This window comes from Oncorhynchus mykiss, chromosome 21, assembly GCF_057628025.1.
Source record: "Oncorhynchus mykiss isolate SJ-2025 chromosome 21, ASM5762802v1, whole genome shotgun sequence".
NCBI lineage: Eukaryota > Metazoa > Chordata > Actinopteri > Salmoniformes > Salmonidae > Oncorhynchus > Oncorhynchus mykiss.
Window position 1 is genome coordinate 27835457 of NC_143042.1, and position 10767 is coordinate 27846223.

A 10767-nucleotide genomic window follows, 5' to 3' on the forward strand; every position below is an offset into this window, starting at 1 on the left:
TTGGCATTCAGGACAAAGAGTTCAATCTTGGTTTCATCAGACCAGAGAATCTTGTTTCTCATGGTCTGAGAGTCTTCAGGTGCCTTTTGGCAAACTCCAAGCACGCTGTCATGTGCCTTTTACAGTGGAGTGGCTTCCGTCTGGCCACTACCACAAAAGTCTGATTGGTGGAGTGCTGCAGAGATGGTTGTCCTTCTGGAAAGTTCACCCATCTCAACAGATGAACTCTGAAGCTCTGTCCGAGTGACCATTGGGTTCTTGGTCACCTCCCTGACCAAGGCCCTTTACCTCAATTGCTGCTCAGTTTGGACAGGCGGTGTCGTGGAAATATTCGGTCAATCATATTTCACAAATTCCAGAGCCTGTGAGTTCAAATATACTTTTATTACAGCATAACAAAAGCCGAGCTGGTTCATGAATACAATTGCCTTTCCAGGCTTGGCACACATGTTTTTATACATTATTCCTCCTTACGTCACACTCATAGTAACTCCTCTTAATGACTCATCCCCTCTGGCATTTAGCCACCATTATCTTATTGCCTTGCACTAAGTTTCATATTAGGACATGGAACCCGTAGAGCCACAGAAATAGACAGACCCGTTCTCGACTAAGACAGGTGCATACATGTAGGACCCTAGCCACAGTCCTTGGTACTTTACAAAAATAACCAGACATGTCATCCTGCTAACTCCTCTGAAAGGGACACCCATGTTCTGGAAAACCCCAAGAGGTGTAACCATAGCAACAGTACATAGTAGGCCATAACACAGTTACAGGAATATCCAGTCGTGTCCAACCCCAGACAGGTGCATGTCTAATGACCCAGAGCACATATAGAGTGCACTAGTTTACTGGCTCCTGAATTAAATAATTGCCACATATGTACTGGAAAATTACCAATATATCCCTCCTCTGGGGCTAAAAAGCCCCACACTGACACAAGTCCCCTCACAGAGCCTGAAAGAAGTTCAAGATTCCTCCTCAGCCTATGTATCCTTCAACATACAGTATAAAAGCATATGCATGCATATCTCAGCCTTAAACGAGAGTTTCAGTTATGTAAAATAAAATAAAATCAATTAAAATCAAAAATACTAAACCAAACCTCATCAACCCTTATGTCGTTCTGAATATGACACCTAAACACAGACACCTCTCTAACAACTATTAGGTCAATAATGAAAAAACCTGTTAGAGGATTAAGGGCATGGTCTGTGGATTCTCGTAACCAGAAAACCCTATGTCACTTACATGTCTAGGAGTTCATATAAACAGAAGGTCTAACTTCATTTATAGTATCATACATATTCACTAAACACGCTCTTTATCACAACACAGTGGGCAATCACCCCTATGATACAATGCAGTCAAAGATTCAATATGATGATAATGTCTATCTCCTTCTCTTCAGTCTTTTGAGCACCACTTATATTGGTTGAATCCTGTGATCAGGATTAGGATCCTTATTATCCACGACATAGTCCGGAATGAACAACATAACAATTTATGTTGTTCTTGATAGGTACGACAACCCCATCCTCCCCCTGGAGCTACCCCATAGGCATTTTCCACTTTTGTAAGTGTATTGTTCAGGAGCTCCAAGAACAGGGTACACCTCCACAAATGGGTTGGTGATGACAGTTTGTACAGTCATCTGTTTTTCTGGGGTTTGAATGAGGAGAGATTTCAGTAAAGGTAAAATACACTAATACACTAGTGCTTTGCCTATCACGATTGCCATTTTTGTAAACATTGCACCCCATTTTTCCAGGATTGAGTCCAACCAGTCCCAGGCATGGGAATCATGTCCAGCATTGTCCTTTAATTCCTGTCGTAGTCCTTTCAGCTTGGTCATTGCCTTAGTAATGAACCATCTGGGGCAGTGTTATTGGGGATGAAGGTGCAGCGTTCATCTCCAAACATAACACAAACTCTACCTTTCTCTGCCAAGAGCCAATTTAAAGCTTGCCTGTTCTGCCATGTAATTTTGCAAGTGGCCTGTACTTGTTCTCCCAAAGCGGTCAATGCAGAGTCTGTATCAATCAATCAAATGTATTTATAAAGCCCTTCTTACATCAGCTGATGTCACAAAGTGCTGTACAGAAACCCAGCCTAAAACCCCAAACAGCAAGCAATGCAGGTGTAGAAGCACGATGGCTAGGAAAAACTCCCTAGAAAGGCCAGAACCTAGGAAGAAACCTAGAAAGGAACCAAGCTATGAGGAGTGGCAGGTCCTCTTCTGGCTGTGCCGGGTGGAGATTATAACAGAACATGGCCAAGATGTTCAAATGTTTATAGATGACCAGCAGGGTCAAATAATAATAATCACAGTGGTTGTCGAGGGTGTAACAGGTCAGCACCTCAGGAGTAAATGTCAGTTGGCTTTTCATAGCCGATCATTCAGAGTATCTCTTCCGCTCCTGCTGTCTCTAGAGAGTTGAAAACAGCAGGTCTGGAACAGGTAGCACGTCCGGTGAACAGGTCAGGGTTCCATAGCCGCAGGAGTAGCACGGCCAGGTGGACTGGGGACAGCAAGGAGTCATCAGGCCAGGTAGTCCTGAGGCATGGTCCTAGGTCTCAGGTCCTCCGAGAGAGAGAGAAAGAAAAAGAGAAAGAGAGAAAATTAGAGAGAGCATACTGACATTCACACAGGACACCGGATATGACAGGAGAAATACTCCAGATATAACAGACTGACCCTAGCACCCTGTAACAAACTACTGCAGTATAAATGGAGGCTGAGACAGGAGGGGTCGGGAGACACTGTGGACCCGTCCGACGATACCCCGGACAGAGCCAAACAGTCAGGATATAACCCCACCCACTTTGCCAAAGCACAGCCCCACATCACTAGAGGTATACCTTCAACCACCAACTTACCATCCTGAGACAAGGCCGAGTATGGCCCACGATGATCTCCGCCACGGTACAAACCAAGGGGGGGCAATCCGCCAATCCGCCAATCTAAACAGGAAGATCACGTCAGTGACTCAACCCACTCAAGGGACGCACCCCTCCTAGGGACGGCATGGAGGAGCACCAGTAAGCCAGTGAGTCAGCCCCTGTAATAGGGTTTGTGACTCTCCGAGTGGAGAGAGGGGAACCGGCCAGGCAGAGACAGCAAGGGCGGTTTGTTGCTCCAGTGCCTTTCAGTTCACCTTCACATTCCTGGGCCAGACTACACTCAATCATAGGACCTACTGAAGAGATGAGTCTTCAATAAAAACGTAAAGATTGAGAACGAGTCTGCGTCTCTCACATGGATAGGCAGACCATTCCGTAAAAATGGAGCTCTATAGGAGACAGCCCTGCCTCCAGCTGTTTGCTTAGAAATGCTAGAGACAGAAAGGAGGCCTGCGTCTTGTGACCGTAGTGTACGTGTAGGTATGTATGGCAGGACCAAATCGGAAAAATACAGTTGAAGTCGGAAGTTTACATACAACTTAGGTTGGAGTCCTTAAAAAGTCCTTAAAACTCGTTTTTCAACCACTCCACAAATTTCTTATTAACAAACTATAGTTTTGGCAAGTCGGTTAGGACATGTACTTTGTGCATGACACAAGTAATTTTTCCAACAATTGTTTACAGACAGATTATTTCACGTATAATTCACTGTATCACAATTCCAGTGGATCAGACGTTTACATACACTAAGTTGACTGTGCCTTTAAACAGCTTGGAAAATTCCAGAAAATGATGTCATGGCTTTCGTAGCTTCTGATAGGCTAATTGACATCATTTGAGTCAATTGGAGGTGTACCTGTGGATGTATTTCAAGGCCTACCTTCAAACTCAGTGCCTCTTTGCTTGACATCATGGGAAAATCAAAATAAATCAGCCAAGACCTCAGAAAAAAAGATTGGAGACCTCCACAAGTCTGGTTCATCCTTGGGAGCAATTTCAAAACGCCTGAAGGTACAACGTTCATCTGTACAAACAATAGTATGCAAGAATAAACACTGTGGGACCCCACAGTCGTCATACCGCTCAGGAAGGAGACGCGTTCTGTAAACTAGACATGAACGTACTTTGGTGCGAAAAGTGCAAATCAAACCCAGAACAACAGCAAAGGACCTTGTGAAGATGCTGGAGGAAACAGGTACAAAATTATCTATATCCACAGTAAAACAAGTCCTATATTGACATAACCTGAAAGGCTGCTCAGCAAGGAAGAAGCCACTGCCCCAAAAGAGCCATAAAAAGCCAGACTACAGTTTGCAACTGCACATGAGGACAAATATTGTATTTTTGGAGAAATGTCCTCTGGTCTGATGAAACAAAAATAGAACTGTTTGGCCATATTGGCCATTGTTATGTTTGGAGAAAAAGGAGAGGCTTGCAAGCCGAAGAACACCATCCCAACCGTGAAGCACGAGGGTGGCAGCATCATGTTGTGGGGGTGCTTTGCTGCAGGAGGGACTGGTGCAATTCACAAAATAGATGGCATCATGAGGGGGAACAATTGTGTGGATATATTGAAGCAATATCTCAAGACACCAGTCAGGAAATTAAAGCTTGGTTGCAAATGGACAATGACCCCAAGTATACTTCCAAAGTTGTGGCAAAATGGCTTAATGACAACAAAGTCAAAGTTTTGGAGTGGCCATCACAAAGCCCTGACCTCAATCCTATAGAAAATGTGTGGGCAGAACTGAAAAAGCGTGTACGAGCAAGGAGGCCTACAAACCTGACTCAGTTACACCAGCTCTGTCAGGAGGAATGGGCCAGAATTCACCCAACTTATTGTGGGAAGCTTGTGGAAGGCTACCCGAAACATTTGACCCAAGTTAAACAATTGAAAGGCAAAGCTACTAAATACTAATTGAGTGCATGTAAACCTCTGGCCCACTGAGAATGTGATAAAACCTCTCTAATATTATTCTGACATTTCACATTCTTAAAATAAAGTGGTGATCCTAACTGACCTAAAGCAGGGAATTTTTACTATGATTAAATGTCAGGAATTGTGAAAAACTGAGTTAAAATGTATGTAAACTTCCGACTTCAACTGTACATACTGTATTGGACTTCCATCAGTCCTGGAAGCAAGAATCCTACTCAAGACACATAGATAATACAGTGTTAATACAGTGTCTGAAATAAAAAAAATCACAGAACCCCTTTCTGGTAATCCGGAAAATTGAACCTGTTGCATTAATTAAGTAAAATATAAAACTGTTGTTTAACAAATGTAGAACCTTCAAAAAGTTGGAGCTGTTTTATCACAGCTTAATAGTCAATACTCATTTCATTCTACTTTTATTACTGGACACTGTTCCATGTATTGAAAACAGATTATCATTTTAGAATACATTAACTTCCTGCTCAAATTCACTGGTGTTACCTAACTATAAAACCAAGCGACAATAATCAGAAACTGTCAAAGAATGTTTCTCATGCCTCTACTTAAAATATCCCACTACCTGCTTGCCTTCAACCGCAGTTAATCTTTTTTACAATCTCAAGGCTCAATCCCTCTATTTATCATTTAACCTTGTATTGAAACATCAGCTTTTCAAATTACAAAAATATTGCATAACATATTACCGTTCACATACTGTCAACACTCATTACGTTTACATCAATCCTGCTTATCAATATGACTATATTTTTATCACTAACCACTGTCTCCCACTCATTAAACATCTATTAGTTTAAGATTAACCTGTAACTCACCAAATGTAGAAAATACATCAGCCAATTCTTAAACAATTCAAAGTCGAAATTCTTACTTTCCAATTGACTAACTCTCCTTTGTTACCTAATATACACTATCCTTGATTCTCACAAGGATTATTCAACCCCAAAATACGCAAAAGAACAGGGTTGATTCCTCAACACGATAAGCGCTCTTTAATTTTATTCAACCATGTTGAACCAGTTGCCACTCCAAACTAGATTGAACAGAACAGTCAGCAGGGCAGACAGAACCTGAAAGAGATCCATCACCCACCCCAGCTGAGCGATTGCGCGAGCGGGACAAATTGAATGACCCACCAACTCGGACTTATTGAATCAGACAAATGGGCTGCGTTTGCACGCAACTCATACAGGTCTAATCAAACATATCCGGCCAAACAAAATCAGACAACATAGTCATACCTTAAACAGACTGAACATCTGGTCAGATGAACCGTCTGAACAAATCAGAGGAATAACCCCACACAACTGAGCCAGTCAAGACAGACGGAGCACACAACTCTCCCTCTCCATTGGTCACACACCAATTACTATACTATATATTCACGGTTGCAACCCTCAAAAGCTTTATTATTCACCCAATATTTTGCATGCATTTCATTGAACTCAAAAGCACCCAATAATTATTTGGTTTGTCAAATTTGGAGAGACCCACTCGGTGACCTACAGCTGAAACAGGTTCCTAGAGCGGACCACACAAAATATTCTATTACTATAAGTAAGCACTCGACTTACTGTATTTACAAGTGGCCACTTGTGTTTTGTGTAGTCCATCCAGGAAGCCCATTCACAGCTGCAGATTTTCACCGTCTCTGGTCCCTTTTCCCCACTCCTGGCTAGATCGTCATTTATGTCGTGGAAATATTTGTCAATCATATTTCACAAATACCGGAGCCTGTGAGTTCAAATAGACATTTATTACAACATAACAAAAGCCGAGCAGGTTCATGAGTACAACTGCCTTTCCAGTCTTGGCACACACGTTTTATACATTATTTCTCTTTACGTCACACCCATAGTAACTCCTCTTAATGACGCATCCCCTCTGGCATTTAGCCACCGTTATCTAATTTCCTTGCACTAAGTTTAATTTCATATTAGGACATGGGAACTGTCACGAGAATTTTCCATCCCAATGATTATAACTAACAATTATTTAAGCTTTGACCAATCCCCGAGGTTTGTAAGACCCTGGATTTAATAATAATAAGGTTTATTTAGAAAACTTTCTAAAGTCCACCTACTTACACTCACACACAGACACACAAACAGTAGGGGGATTACACGTACACACAGATACACAATCAGTAGGTGGGATGTATCTGTCACATTCTGACTTTAGTTCCTTTTTTATGTCTTTGTGTTAGGTTGGTCAGGGAGTGAGTTGGGGTCTTTTTTCTATGCTGTTATATTTCTATGTGTTTGGCCTAGTATGGTTCTCAATCAGAGGCAGGTGTCGTTCGTGTCTCTGATTGAGAATCATACTTAGTTAGCGTGTTTTCCCCATTTTGGTTGTGGGTGTTTAATTTCTGTTTAGTGTCTGTTCACCTGGCAGAACTGTTTCGTTTTCTCTTCGTTGTTATTTTGTGTAGTGTTCAGTTTTTTCAATCAAATATGAGGAACACTTACCACGCTGCGCATTGGTCCGATCCTTCCTACTCCTCCTCAGAAGAGGAAGACGAAAACCATTACAGTATCTTTCCCCACAGTCCACATTCCTCATTTATCACTACCAAGCTGGCAGTTCCATACCGTTCCCTCCCTCCCGAGATTAGAGGGACCTTGACAGGATCTCTTTCCTGTCGTAAGTTTTTTCAGAGTTCCAACCAGGTCAGGTCATGTATAGTTCAATTGTCCTCTGTGTTTTTTTTTTTGTCACACATTTCTCTCCCTTAACTTCTTGGTGACTGCGGGGCAGTATTGAGTAGCTTGGATGAATAAGGTGCCCACAGTAAACTACCTGCTACTCAGCCATAACAGCAAGAATATGCATACAATTAGTATATTTGGATAGAAAACACTCTGAAGCTTCTAAAAGTGTATGAATCTTGTCTCTGAGTATAACAGAACTCATATGGCAGGCGAAAACCTGAGTAAAATCCAACCAGGAAGTGGGAAATCTGAGCTTTGTAGGTATTCAACTCATAGCCTATCGAAGATACAGTGGGATATTGGTAATGTTGCACTTCCTAAGGCTTCCACTAGATGTCAACAGTCTTTAGAACCTTGTTTGATGCTTCTACTGTGAAGTGGGGCCGAATGAGAGGGGAATGAGTCAGAGGTCTGGCAGAGAGCCACGAGCTCGTGATGCGCGGTTATGTGAAAGTTAGCTTGCGTTCCATTGCTTTTCTACAGACAAAGGAATTCTCCGGTTGGAACATTATTGAAGATTTATGATAAAAACATCATAAAGATTAATTCTATACTTCGTTTGACATGTTTCTATGACCTGTAATATAACATTTTGGACTTTTTGTCCGATCTTTCGGCTGGACTTGCACGTGCGTTTGGATTTTTTTACCAAACACCCTAACAAAAGGAGCTATTTGGACATAAATGATTAACTTTATCGAACAAATCAAACATTTATTGTGGAACTGGGATTTCTGGGAGTGCATTCTGATGAAGATCAAAGGTAAGTGAATATTTATAATGTTATTTCTGACTTCTGTTGACTGCACAATATGGCGGATATCTTTTTGAAGCACTATCTCTGAAACCATTAACACTTGTAGCCAATGCATTTACCAAGTATGCCAAACTGAATGCATGTTCTCTGCTTTACACTCAGTTTATAACTTTATAACACACTTCTAGCAAAACTGTAAACATTGGTCTCTACATTGTAACATTATTTCACCAATTGCCTTTTCACATTGACACATGTGAAAACACTTAGATAATGACTTAAATTACAAATCAGAGCTTGAGCACTATATATAGGCCACAGGTAAACATTCGGTTTGGACCGCAATGGAGGCCAATATTGGACGTAAGAAGGGGTAAGAAGGGTGAGAACTAGAGGAGGAAGAGGAGGATGAGGAGGTGAAGAAGTAAGAGGAGGAGGAGGAGGAGGATAAGGAAGAGGTGAAGTAGGACGGGAGAGAAGGCGAGGACGGGGAAGAGGAAGGGGAGTCAGAACACAATAACTGATGAAATCAGAATGACTGTGGTTGACCATGCTTGTGGAGACATCAATCAGGGGTCATGCCAGGCCTGGATACGGCACTCCAGGTGATACTTTCCACGCTGCCTAGCTCAAGACAACATCGCATGTGATATGGATGAAGTCTTATGGCCAGACCCATAAAGAAGGCAAGATGAAGCCACATTTTTTTCTGTTCTTTTTATCTAGAACAAAATGTTTATTTTTTTCTACTGTGCTTTTGTTGTTTGAGGAGTGTTAGAAGATTTTGCGCAAAAAAATATTTAAAGAATGTACCCTTATTTGAATTGCTAGTATGTTATGTTCAGAATACACATCCATACTTTACACATTTGGATTCCTGTGTGTATACTACATGTATGACACAACTTTATTGCGAACTGCTATGCCCTGCACACAGAAAAAGAAAAAGCCACAAGTGTTTTTCATTGATACGATCAGTACGTAGTTGGTGCTTCATGTGCATATTCAAATGATGGTTTGTGTGTACCGTAATGACGCAAAAACACTTTTTTTTAAGAGTTTGAAGAGTTTTGCAAGAAATGTAAAATGTTTGGCTGGTTTGGTGTAAGGCTTTGTGATTAGTGTGTGAAGTTTTGCAAAAATAGCCTATAGTTTCAAAGATAGTGCCTAAAAAATCAGAAAAAACTGAAGGGATTTTTTAACTTTTGATACTTAAGTATTTACTTTTGATACTGAAGTATATTTATAACCAAATACTTTAACTTTTGCTCAAGTAGCATTTGTCACGTGTGCTCCCTCTCCGGCCTCAAGGTCACCAGGCTGCTCATTAGGTCGCACACCTGTCACAAGCGGTACGCATATAATGACACTCACCTGGACTCCATCACCTCCTTGATTACCTGCCCTTTATATGTCACTCCCTTTGGTTTCTTCTCCAGTCGTCATTGTTGCTGTTTCATGTCGGTGAGCTGTTTGTGGTTCTTGTTTTGTTCATTTATTTGTTAAACTTATTCACTCCCTGAACTTGCATCCTGACTCTCAGTGTACATCGTTACAGTATTTTACTGGGTGACTTTCATTTTTACTTGAGTCATTTTCTATTAAGGTATCTTTACTTTCACTCAAGTATGACAATTGGGTACTTTTCCACCACTGGGCCCTGGATCCTCGAAGTCCCTGAATATAAGTCCAAGATGTGTTTTTTGTATATATATTTCAATTTTATTTTCATTTTCAATCTCTTTTCGATTTTTAATTTGATTATACCTTCTGGTAACCTGCCTCACCCAATGTATTTTTAATTTTAGAACACATTCAAGAACCTCCAGAAGGTAACCAGCTAATTAGCTATTCGGTCATTGTTAGCCACTACTATCGGCTTTTACCTTCTGCACAGATACCAGTCCTGTTCTTAGCCTGGATAATACTCGCCAGTCTACCAGTATCGGACTGTCTCTCCACAACAACACCGGATTCCTGCCGTAATCTCTGGACCACTACTTCTGATCTTCACAGCTAGCTTACAGCTAGCTAGCTCACCGTGGCACCCTGCACCGACGCTATCCCTGAGGCCCACCTCCCGGCCTACTCAGCTGTTCACCTGCAGCGGTGATCCGCCTAGAGCCCAATACTCCACCGGATCCTTGCTGTAAACTCTGGACCTCGGCACCAGATCACCGCTGCTACCGATTGGCTATAGTGGCTAACGTCTTTGTCCCCAACTTTCTAGGCGACCAGTTTTGATAGCCTTTAGCAGCACCCTCATACTACTCCTCCTCTGTTCCGCGGGTGATGTGGGGGTAAACCCGGGCTCTGCAGGTCCCCAGGCACCCTCATTTGTTGACGTCTGTGATCGAAAAAGCCGTGGTTTCATGCATGTCAACATCAGAAGCCTCCTCCCTAAGTTTGTTTTACTCACTGCTTTAGCACACCCT

At 41.9% G+C, this 10767-nt stretch overlaps 1 long non-coding RNA gene across 2 annotated transcripts; it reads right to left on the reverse strand.

Annotated features, from left to right (window-relative positions):
* Positions 1–365: 365 nt before the first annotated feature.
* LOC149973034 (uncharacterized) lies at positions 366–8158 on the reverse strand. 2 transcript variants are annotated; one of them, XR_016490074.1, is made up of 3 exons: positions 6439–8158; positions 2884–2967; positions 366–2587 (listed from the first exon to the last, which is right to left on the reverse strand). It is a non-coding gene; the product is annotated as an uncharacterized LOC149973034 (long non-coding RNA). The 2 variants fall into 2 exon arrangements; XR_016490073.1 differs by having other exon boundaries at positions 366–2967.
* Positions 8159–10767: the final 2609 nt, after the last annotated feature.